Genomic DNA, 12012 nt, shown 5'->3' on the forward strand with positions numbered 1-12012 from the left:
GTGGCCAGTATGACAAACAATTGTGAACCTCAGGATACTGTATCACTATGCAGCCACAAAGCCTAAAACAAAGACAAAATTATAGATGTTTTGTTCATAACAAAGATGTTTATGGGACACTTCCACAGTGCCTCAGTCTCTAATCTCCTGCACATGGCAATTACATCACTGTCTGAATTCGCTCCCTTTTTTTTTCACTCACTGGTTCCCCATATAATTTTCGCTTTGTTGTGAAAAGCTAATGAGTGAACCAGTGAGAGACTTTGAAAATGGTTCTAGAGACATTTTAAGGGTTGTCAAGAAATAGAATACATCTGAACGCAATTTGAAAGGAAGGGGCTGAATACTTATGTAAATTACATATTTCTGTTTACTACTTTGTACATCGCATGTAAAAAGCATTGTATTCTTAAGGGGTGTTCAAGCTGACAGCGATTAATTAGTTAAAGAGTGTCAAGTCGCTGATTTCTAATAGGCATTGCTGCTCAACTGTAGTATCTAACTGTATCAGGTGGCAGTGCACTGTCTGCACTTCCAAAGTTAGTTTCTGCATCATGTCTCTGCTAATTTGTAGGACCGGGTATCGATACAGATTTCCAGATTCCAATTCACAAGCTCTCGATTTGATTCCGATTTGGATTCAATTCTATATCTATTCATATGGGTATATTTCAGTCATAATGTCCCTTTTGCTAACATATGAAATAAATTCTTTCCCAGCTAATTCTGTGAATTATACAGGCGACCTTCTAACTAGGTACAATATGAAAAAAATTAATTTTACTAATTATATTTTCTTAGTTTTTCATCATTTTGGTCACATTTTAGTTTTTTAAAAATGAACAAATCAACATATTTAACCAATAAATATTATATTATACTCCATATATTATATTTTGTTAAATTTGTAACGTTTAATTGCATAATTTGTACTATTTATAGGTATTTACATCGATTTGTTGAACACAATCCTAAAAACAGTACTGTCTCTTAAAGGGAATCCTGCATTTCTGTAAACAGCATCTTTAAATGAGCGCATGTTAAACGAGAAAAACTCGGCTTTATCTCATCTGTGCTATGCCTGATTAGAATTACATTGGCGGCCAAAAGTTTGGAATAATGTGCAGATTTTGCTGTTTCAGAAGGAAATTGGTACTTTAATTCACCAAAGTGGCATTCAACTGATCACAAAGTATAGTCAGGACATTACTGATGTAAAAATCAGCACCATCACTATTTGAAAAAAGTCATTTTTGATCAAATCTAGACAGACCCCATTTCCAGCAGCCATCACTCCAACACCTTATCCTTGAGTGATCATGCTAAATTACTAATTTGGTTCTAGAAAATCACTTGCCATTATATCAAACACAGTTGAAAGCTATTTGGTTTGTTAAATGAAGCTTAACATTGTCTTTGTGTTTGTTTTTGAGTTGCCACAGTATGCAATAGACTGGCATGTCTAAAGGTCAATATTAGGTCAAAAATGGGAAAAAAGAAACAGCTTTCTCTAGAAACTCATCAGTCAATCATAGTTTTGATGTTTTGAGGTGTACACTACAGTCTTCAACGACAAAGTTCAACTGGCTCTAACAAGGACAGAAAGAGATGTGGAAGGCCCAGATGTATAACTAAACAAGTGCATCAGAGTCTCTAGTTTGAGAAATAAGATGCCTCACATGTCCTCAGCTGACAGCTTCATTGAATTCTACCCGCTCAACACCAGTTTCATGTACAACAGTAAAGAGAAGACTCAGGGGTGCAGGCCTTATGGGAAGAATTGCAAAGAAAAAGCCACTTTTGAAGCATAAAAACAAAAAGAAAAGGTTAGAGTGGGCAAAGAAACACAGACATTGGACAACAGATAATTGGAAAAGAGGGTTATGGATCTTAACCCCATTGAGCTTTTGTGGGATCAGCTAGACTGTAAGGTGCGTGAGAAGTGCCCGACAAGACAGTCACATCTATGGCATGTGCTACAGGAAGTGTGGGGTGAAATGTCACCTGAGTATCTGGACAAACTGACAGCTAGAATGCCAAGGATCTGCAAAGCTGTCATTGCTGCACATGGAGGATTTTTTGATGAGAACTCTTTGAAGTAGTTTAAGAAGTTCTGAACATTTTTTTTAAATTGTAATAGTAATTTTTCACATTATTAATGTCCTGACTATATATTGTGATCAGTTGAATGCCACTTTGGTGAATAAAAGTTCCAATTTCTTTCCATAAGAGCAAAATCTGTACATTATTCCAAACTTTTGGCTGCCAGTGTAAATGTTTCTTTTTGTTTTTAGCTTATGACTGTAAATTACAGAAAGGGTATTAAAAGAGACATTATTCAGTGACAGATGGGTCGCATGTAAAGATCATTGGACACACATTAAACTGGAACAACTTTTACTCTCAACACGCAGTGAAAGGATCTCGCTGCTAAATACTCCACCACTATACAACACAATTCATTCACTGGTGAGTGAAATCTAAACATTTACCAGCCAGTTGCCAAATATATAATTTTTTGTCACATAACATGAAATATGGTAGCAAATGTGAGTGATTTCCTCTCATTGAAGGCTGCGTATAGAGTAAAAGATCGATTTTGAGATTTAAGAATTGATATCGAGTTCGTTCAAATGAAGATTGCGATGCATCGGAAAATAGATATTTTTACCCTCCCCTACTAGTTTGTGTAAAATTAAAGTCTGCTCATCTTTTAACAACGGTTGCTGTTGATCATGCCACATCAAATTGCCAACTCTCATTGAAAATTAATGACTTCCAATTGAATTTGATTACAATCAAATAATTTTCACACTTATAAACCTATGCAAGGAATAAAGCGGTCTTGGATGACACTCTAAACAGAACATGACCCAGATAGAAACAGAAACATAAGTAAGCTCAGCCAAACAAACCGACTGTTTCTCTCTCACGCACACACAAACACTCTCATGTTTGCTCTCTTACACATACAGTTGTGGCAGAAATTGTGAAATTTTGGCATTGATTTTGAAAATATGACTGATCATGCAAAAATGTTTGGCCTTGTTACAGACACACAAGGTGACACACACAGACACTAATTGCAATTTAAAAAGCCACAGGTGTGGGAAATTAAACTTTAATTGCCATTTAAACCTGTGTGTGTCACCTTGTGTGTCTGTAACAAGGCCAAAGATTCAAGGGTATGTAAACTTTTGATCAGGGCCATTTGGGTGATTTCTGTTACCATTATGATTTAAAAAGGAGCCAAACAACTATGTGATAATAAATGGCTTCATATGATCACTATCCTTAAATTAAAGACAGTTTTTTTGCATGATCAGTCCTATTTTCAAATCAATGCCAAAATTTCACAATTTCTGTCAGGGTATGCAAACTTTAGAGCACAACTGTACACATATGGTCTCATTTCCTTCCTCGGGCACACAGTGTCAAAATGCTGATTGTGAGGTCCTCCTCACACTTGAGTTTGTCTGCTGGATGTTAAAAACAGGATGTCAGAGAGGGAGGGATGCTGAACCTCTGTGCTGGTCTAGCTGCTCACACCTGAGTTTGTGTAGCAGTGTGAGGCAGTCAAGGTCAAAACTGAGCCGGAGAGATATGTATGTTTCAGCCTGTGTGTGTAGGTCGACTGATATGAGGCCATTATCCCATTAGCTGCTCCCCTGAGAACAATCAATAATAAAGCTGGTATGGACTTTATCCAGCCAAACACAATGGACAACATGACCTCAAACTTCCTTTTACTACACATATCTGCTAGACTACAGCAGTCCAGTCAGATTAGTGATCTGTCTGCAACTGTAAAGCAGCTATAGGGTTATGTAACTGCAATTTCAAAGATGGGATTGTGCATACAATGCTGTGCTCTTAAAATGACCTCCTCTTGCTTTTTCTTTTGAAAGAAAGAACTTTCTGGTGATTACATTGAATTGTTATGATTTTACTTATATCCCGAAGCAGTTAAATGTTTTTCCCTTCCTTAGACATTATGCAATGTCCAGCCTACACTATTTTCCAGGGTGGTAACCTCTCTGGGTTCATGGCAAAGGGAACAGCCAGAGGGTTTGCTCTAGTCTTATTCTGTTCAGTCAAAAAAAAAAAAAGAACACTCCAACCATTCCACACACTTAAGGCACTAGGTAAATATTCAACTTGGAGAAGAGAAAAAACAAAGAGACTTTAAAATCCAAACAGGCAAGCTGTCTCTCACCAACATTCTTTCATTCCTCACTGTTGACAAATTAGTAAACTATAACTATAACTAGCTATACAAACTATAAATTAGTGCAGTGATAGTATGTGCCACCCAAGCTTTGTAAGTCATTAAATGAAACCAACAGTCAAGCACAGTGCAGTACATGAGTATTCACTAAATATTCAAATATTCATTGAAAACTTTCCTTCAACACAAACTCTGGTCAGGTATCTATATGAGAGAAGGTGTAATCATCATGGACAATATTTTCAAAATTTGCATGTGAAAAGCCTTGATCATAAAACTTAGAAGAGGATGAGAAAGAGTGATTTCTTGACATTAGGCCCAAGCTATCATCTCATGTTTATTATAAATGTACAAACATAAACTTGCCACATCATCCCCTGGATCTAACTCATTTTCCACTGCCCTTATTTGATTTCTAAATTACTACCTGTCAGATCACATAAAGTACAGATTTGAGTGTTTGGCTGTGTTTTCTGAATTGGAGCCTGGATTGCTCACCCTTGGAATCTCATTTCACTCAGTCTGTGGTATGAAATCCTGAGACTGTCGACCACAAAACCTTAATTAAAGTAATTATGTAAGAGAGGACTTGAATTCTGGGAAAAACCTGCTCATAGAAAAAACTGTCCCCCAAAACTCCTTTGGAATTGAGATTTGTTTGATATGAGTATGTAACTCATTTATTTTGTCATTTATTTTTTTATGTAATATTCTGAAAGGGAAGAATGTCTGTATCCCTGCTGAACTCTCCATTAATTCACAGACTGGCAGATATTACAGATGTACTGTACATTATGACCATATGTGATAAGTATAAATGACAATCTGTGATGCTTACCAAATGTCTCAGGGGGGATATTCACTAAGAACTAATTGAACCCTGTAAAAGCGCTGTATATTTGCATGCACTGTCTGCACTGGTTTAGCACCTGATTCATTAAAGGTATTATGCAGATTAGGCAAAGGCACAAACCACCCACAAAATTTGTGTGGAACACAATTTGCAAAGCACAACTCCAATCTTGCAGACCAGTTCTAAGTAGGGGCTGACCGATTATCGTCCTGGCCGATAATCGGATCCGATATTCATAATTTTTTCGAATTATTGGAATCGTTATTTTGTCTAATCTGATTGCCGATAAATTTTAAAATGCGCTCCATTAGCTCTGAATCTGCCTCTCTCTGAAAGGTTACTGCTTGAAGTCTGGCTCAATGTCCCGCCAACAGTATTATCAGATTGGTTATATGTCACAGTAAATGGCAAATCAACACTGTACTGCGTATTCATGGGGAAGAGGTGGGAGAGAGGAAAGCAACAAGAGAAACATGCATCACTGCGAGGACAAGCTGATTTCAAAGGTAAGAATGCAGATACTGAAGTTGCAATAAACATCACAATACTCTATGCAAGAGGTCACCAATTAGCGGTGAGACGGGGCAACCATTGTCATGATGTCTCGCGGTCCAGATGGAAGAAATCCGTGGTTTGGAGTTTGGACCCAGATCGCGAGACATCATGACAATGGTTGTCCCATCTCACGGTTTCTACATTTTAGGTTAATAGTATAACAAAACAATGAAGCTGTGTACACCGCAAGCGCTCCAGGGTGTAGGTAGCACTAATCTTTCAGTGCTATATCCTTGAATATTTTTCTCTAGCACCGAACATGCTTCATTAATGCCTTTTCGCGCTCCGCACTCGTCGCCTCTCTCCACTGGCCCGCAACATGAAACACTGCATAGTAGAGCTGCAGATGCCATTATTTTAACGACAGTAGACCATAGCGGAGAAACACAGTGAGCATCTTTCGCTAAAATGCACTGCAGAAAATGTACAAGCAGAAACAATCTTCATGTGTCTGATATGACTCCGACGGTCCAGCTAAGCAAGGCTTGTTACAGGAAAGTTTATCGTGGTTCCAGAGCATCTTTAGACTAGAAACCATTTTTTCCCGTCTAAAAGTTATGTTATTAATCAACATGTTTCGAGCTTATTGATAATAAACAGAGATTTTTGTTTACAATTTGTGAAAATTAATCAGAGATAACATCATCTCTGGCATGGATGGCAAGAAAGACAACAAAAACTTTGAAATTACGAATTCTCTGCTTATGATGAAAAACATTTCCATTATTTGAAAGTCAGTCCCTTTACACTTAATGATAGCAAACAGTATTTTTAAACTGCACTATTTAGATGTAGATTTGCATTTTAAAATATAAAATTGATTCATTAAGACTTTTACTTAACTTTTTTCTAAGGGAATACCCCTGAACCCCCATACAACCCCCAAATATATGTTATCTGCCTCTTTGAATACTAATAATCGTTATCGGCCCTTGAAAAAACATATTGGTCGACCCCTAGTTCTGAGCACTATATGGCAGAGGATACAGCAGATAAACCTGGCTCACTCTGCCGGGACTGTACAGCATCACTCCACTCCTGTGATCCAGACACCTGAATCATCTCTTTAATTTGATGAATTAGTACTACTGCTCTATATGATCAATAGAAAATGTACACAAGATGGGTGAGGCAAATCAGAATTGAAATTAAAGTTGTATTCAGAGGATGGTGAGTTGTAATGATGGGGAAAGAGAGATGCTTGTGTACTTTTAATAAAATAGTTTTGTGAATGAAGCGCAATCTATAATAATCCTAATTTACATAGAAAGGAGGTGTGTTTGCGTGGAAAGACTTGACTTAATTAAACATGTCATGAGGAATCAAATTTTTCTTGATATTTTGACATAAAAGGTCATTCTACTGTAAAAACATAATGTACATTTCAGAACTCAAACCTTAATCCCCAATGCAATAAAAGCATTTATTGAAACCAAGCTGCAAAAATGCCTCATTCTTTACTTCTGCGATTACCCTACGACACTAGGGAGCCCATTAATTTATGACTGCCTCTACAGCAAAAAATCATCAACACCTACTTTACGTCATCTCACCCTTGGCCCCGCCCACTGGCGCTCAGTTCATACTCAGAATGAGAGCAGGACAAACAGGTCAAGTGTGGCCTAACGATTCCTGAACACCAAAGGGGACCCATCTGGACTATTTAAATTATTTTTGTATATAAACATGCACGACAAAGAGGTTTTTGATCGTTGTCATTTATCTCGTGCTGCTTTTAAAAGACACGATGGCAAATTACAACTCTGAAAAGGAGACGCCAGAATGGAGCTTCACAGGCCCAGCTGCAAACACTGAAAATTAAAGTCTCTCCAGAAACAGCACAAGTTGGCTTGTGCATCCCGCGACCACATCATGAGTGCCTGCTCAGTGTGAATGAAAGACAGGCGTCCGAGTACGAACAGCTAATTGGCCAGCACGCAGCTCTGAAGGGCAGCCAGAGAGCTCTGGAGCAGGAGCACCGAGCACTGGAGAGCAAGTCAGGAACTTTACAATTCTCTCTCTCTAACCGCTCCCTAGTGCACCGCTTTGGACTATGTATGTGCGTTTATTTCGACTCATATCAGCGTGGATTCCCTGTGAAATAGTCATAATACTATTCAAGCTTTGCAAAGGAACTGTTATTGAAAGAATGGGCAGTTAAAAACACGGACAGTAAACAGTAAAACAGTAAATAAACAGTTTAATTCATGAATTTTTCAAATGTCATGACTGTTTGATAGTTTATGGTACTGAGTGTTAACAGTTGTGCTTGAGATGAACAGTTTAATACATTCGATTACAATGTGTTGGGTGTGAGTTATGTGTAAACCCTGAAATTTAGTTTTATAATGTTGAGGGGCTTGTTCATTCTCTTCCGATTGAGTTTCAAATATGGCTGCATTCGAGGGGCTGCACGATGTTACGTTGACATTTTAAGGAGGCGCTTTGGCCAAAACCAAGCATTTCAGAGAGAGGGACAAAAACAGGGTGGAAAATGATCATATATTACTAAATTATGACTGTTTTGGTGCGAAAAAACAAAACAAAACTTTTCAAACATTATCAGTGGACCACAGGGAAGAAAATAAAATGATTTAAAAAAAAGAGCATTTCATGACCCCTTTAAATACTCAAGACGCAGTTTCAGCGCTGATTGCGCCTGCTTAAACTAGAAAGCTACAGAGCTGAATGTACTGTAATGGCCCTGGTTTTATGACTGCATGGATGAAAGCTGATGATGGTCATTAGCTGTCTCTCATGATACATTTTTTGAAATACATTCCAACTCAAGGCTTCAGTGAAATTACACAGCACAAAAACATATCTCTGAAGTCTAACAGCATAAAGAATATGAGACAGTAGAATTAATTCAGTAACAACAAATGAATCAAAGCTGCTATGGATGCCATAGATATGTTACATTTACAAAGGATTGCTACATCATCTGTTGCATGTTTTAACAGAGCGCTAGCACTAATTTTACAGACACATAAATACATCATGCTTTTGTTCATATCATAGACATCTTTGGTATGATTACAATGGCCCTGTTGTATCTATGTCGCTGCAAAGTGAGACAGAGAACAAGCCCATTTGCACCATCTAATCCCATTTAGGGCATAAAAAAATGTTCTGTATAATCTGATTAAATGCACTTATCCTTTGCTCTGCTTCCTTTGGGGGACATTAGTGTTGAGTTTAAATAGAGCCTGCTGAGAGAAGAGTGGCTGCTGAGGGCCATGTGGTCTGTGTTAGTACGCCAACATCTTCATTCAAGGCTGATGGTGGAGGTTAAATGAGCTTTGGATTCATTGGTTGGAAATCTCAGTGTGAATGCCTGTGTTTCGAAAAGGCCTAATGCAAATGAGACCATTTCTTTTCTTGCGATGCAAGGTTTAAACAAAGCTTTAAGTTGAATCACTCAAAAACGAAGCCAGGGGACATATGTTTAAATTGAAAGGGCGCAACTATTGTTTTGAAGGATGAGATCCCAGGGCAGGTCTTCATTAAGCAACACGAATGACAAAGGAATAGGTATTTGATGCATTTATAAGGAATACAATTGTCTCAGATCTTTGCCTACTCTTTTGTTTTTTTGTTTTTTTGCATTTACAGTCTTGAAAGCACTTCAGTATTAGTGATAGAGGTACAAGTTCTCACCTCCACACAGTTGCTGTTGATGTCCCCAAGAGCTGTATGACATATGTATTGTTTAAACTGCTGCAGGCTGTCCAGCATTGCCTGTTTAAGGTAGTAGCTCTTCTACACAGGAGAGCAGACGTGTCAAATGAACAGGTGAATTTAAGGCAGTCTTTAAAGACATATGCAATTCTATTTGTCTTTTAAATTATGCCATATTAAATACAACACCAATCTACAGAACAGGGGTCGGCAACTTATTTGACATGGAGTGCCATTTTAAATTTTCCTGTAATCACTATTACGCAAGTAACAGCGAGACAGGAGCAGTCTATTTTATTTATATGAAGTTTTTCGCACCTGCATTCCAATCTACATCTTGATGTAATCCTTCCTCATGATCATGCAGCGTGTTTTCATCAGCTGAATGGGAGTGTGACGAGACTCGCGCTGCACGTGCAAGCCATTCGCGCATCACAAGCCGATCAACTATTTAGCCCTTTTTGTTGAATCGCACCTGCAAAATCCTAAAACTTTATTTCCAAGTTTAATTTATGTTTAGAATAGACTCAGATTTTTGAACCCCACAATGTGGGTTTATGTTTTCTCTTTTAACCGTTTAATGTAATTTTGAGTGTGACCTTGGTTTAAGGAGGGTGAACCTGTATGCTGGGTTGGAAATCTCAAGGATTAATACTGGTGTTTTCCTTATTACATGACGTGTTGTTCTGAAAGCAAAAAGAAACAAATGAAACACGGAATGTGGGCTGTCATCCACGCAGCCTGACCGAAGCGAAGCGGGCGTGTTTACTCTAGTGATTAACTGAAAGTGAAGTGCTGCCGGCTCGTGATGCGCAAATGGCTTGCACGCGCTGCACGACTCTGTTGGGTATACTGCAGTCTCATCACATTTTAACTTTTTGTTTAGCCTCGCATTCAGCTCATGAAAACACACTGCGTGATCATGAGGAAGGATTATGTTAAGATGTAGATTGGAATGCAGGTGCGGAATTTCATATAAACTTTCAATAAAATAGTCGACTCCTCTCTTGCCGTTGCTGGCGTGCCAGCGATTACCCCTCCGTGTGCCAATGCTGGCACGCGTGCCATAGGTTGCCAACCCCTGCTATAGAACCTTGTCAAACATAACACACACACAGGCTCATCCTCACCACAAAGGATAGAAGGCACTCTAGTACACTGATGGCAAACACACTAAGTAGGGGCAGACGAACAGGCCCAGCTAGACTTCTGGTCAGAAAAAAGAAATTCTCCAGGGCCTGACACAAAACAGAGCTTGTCTCTGACCACCAGGGCGGCGATGCATCCACTATCAACACACGGGGTGGCTGCCTGGTTAAGGATGATGAGCTGGATGCTTGGAGGATAGAAGAGGAGCAGGTTTTGTTTCTGGCACTCATGATCCTCCTAAACACAGAGGGAGATACAAAATTGGATATAATTATACAGGGCTAATAGCAGGTTTGGTTAGATATAACAGCAAGATTATAAACGGCAGTTTATTCACTGATTGCTTAAAGGAAATTTGTGGGTTCAATACAAATTAAGCTCAATCGACAGCATTTGTGGAATAATGTTGATTACCAAAAAAATTATTTTGCCGTATCCTTCAAATACATAAATACATCTAAAGTAATCTGGGTGACAGTGAGGCACAAAATTAGACTCAGGAAGTATTTGGAAACCCTGAATTTAATGCTCCCTATGGATGAAAATAAATGTGTTACCTGTCATACAAAGAGCTATTTTATACTAGAACACAAAGTGCATATTTCACAACAGAACAAATTCTCGTAGAGGTCACCACAGCAACTTAAGAGGGAACATAAGGCCTAATCATATCATTTAATGTGAACAAAAAAGTTCTTCTGAGAATAGAACAAAGACTGGGGAAAAAATATCCTCTACAACTTATTTTTCCAAAGCTGTAAATCACAAAGAGTGATATTGTTGGCCATATCAGGGCAGATGGGGCAAATTGGTTAAATAATGCAGCAGCTCTCTGCAATCTAAAGACTCATCAATGCTATCCCACTTGACAAGAGAGCTCTTTGAGCGCACTAATGCTGTGCCTCGGGCCTTTCCCTCCACTTTAAGCACGATACCAATGACAAAAGACACTTTGTCTGCTCTAAAAACAGCTCCACAGACTCGCTGTCCAGCGATTAGTAGGAGATAGTGCTGATGAGAGTGCTGAACGGGACTATGATGAGAGAGGACACCAGGTGTTTCCTCAGTATTCAGTGTTCATCAGTTTACTTGTAGTTATACCACTGTGTCGATGTTAAATGTTAAATTCATGTTTTAACCAATATAAATGCATATTTATTTAATATTTACCAGTCTTTAACAATCTGACCTAAAGCTTGCATGAGGTGAGTTGCCGTCAACCGTTGGCTTTCAAAGTTACTCAGAATATTAGTTATTATTACGAACATCAATTGTATATTAATCCATGTTTGTGCAGGTGGAGACCAGTGCATGCACACAGATATATAATATAATACAATATAATATTTTTTAAACTATTTTATTTTAAAAAATGTACTAAGGTCACTTGTAAAAATCCTCATCTCTACTCCCTAGGTGCTTCTAAAAGGGTAAGTTAAATTATGAAATTATATCTGAGCTGTTCAGTTTCCTGCATGAATAAAATCAGTGATTTAAGCACAGGCACTGTTGCAGACTCAATACTGAAGCCTTAAGAGGCTTTAGC

The 12012-nt window shown here is 38.3% G+C and overlaps 1 pseudogene; it reads right to left on the reverse strand.

Moving 5' to 3' along the window:
• LOC127449885 (meiosis 1 arrest protein-like) overlaps window positions 1-10696 on the reverse strand; it is a 35855-nt pseudogene extending 25159 nt beyond the window's left edge.
• Between the last annotated feature and the right edge of the window lie 1316 nt (window positions 10697-12012).

This window comes from Myxocyprinus asiaticus, chromosome 2, assembly GCF_019703515.2.
Source record: "Myxocyprinus asiaticus isolate MX2 ecotype Aquarium Trade chromosome 2, UBuf_Myxa_2, whole genome shotgun sequence".
Taxonomy (NCBI): Eukaryota; Metazoa; Chordata; class Actinopteri; order Cypriniformes; family Catostomidae; genus Myxocyprinus; species Myxocyprinus asiaticus.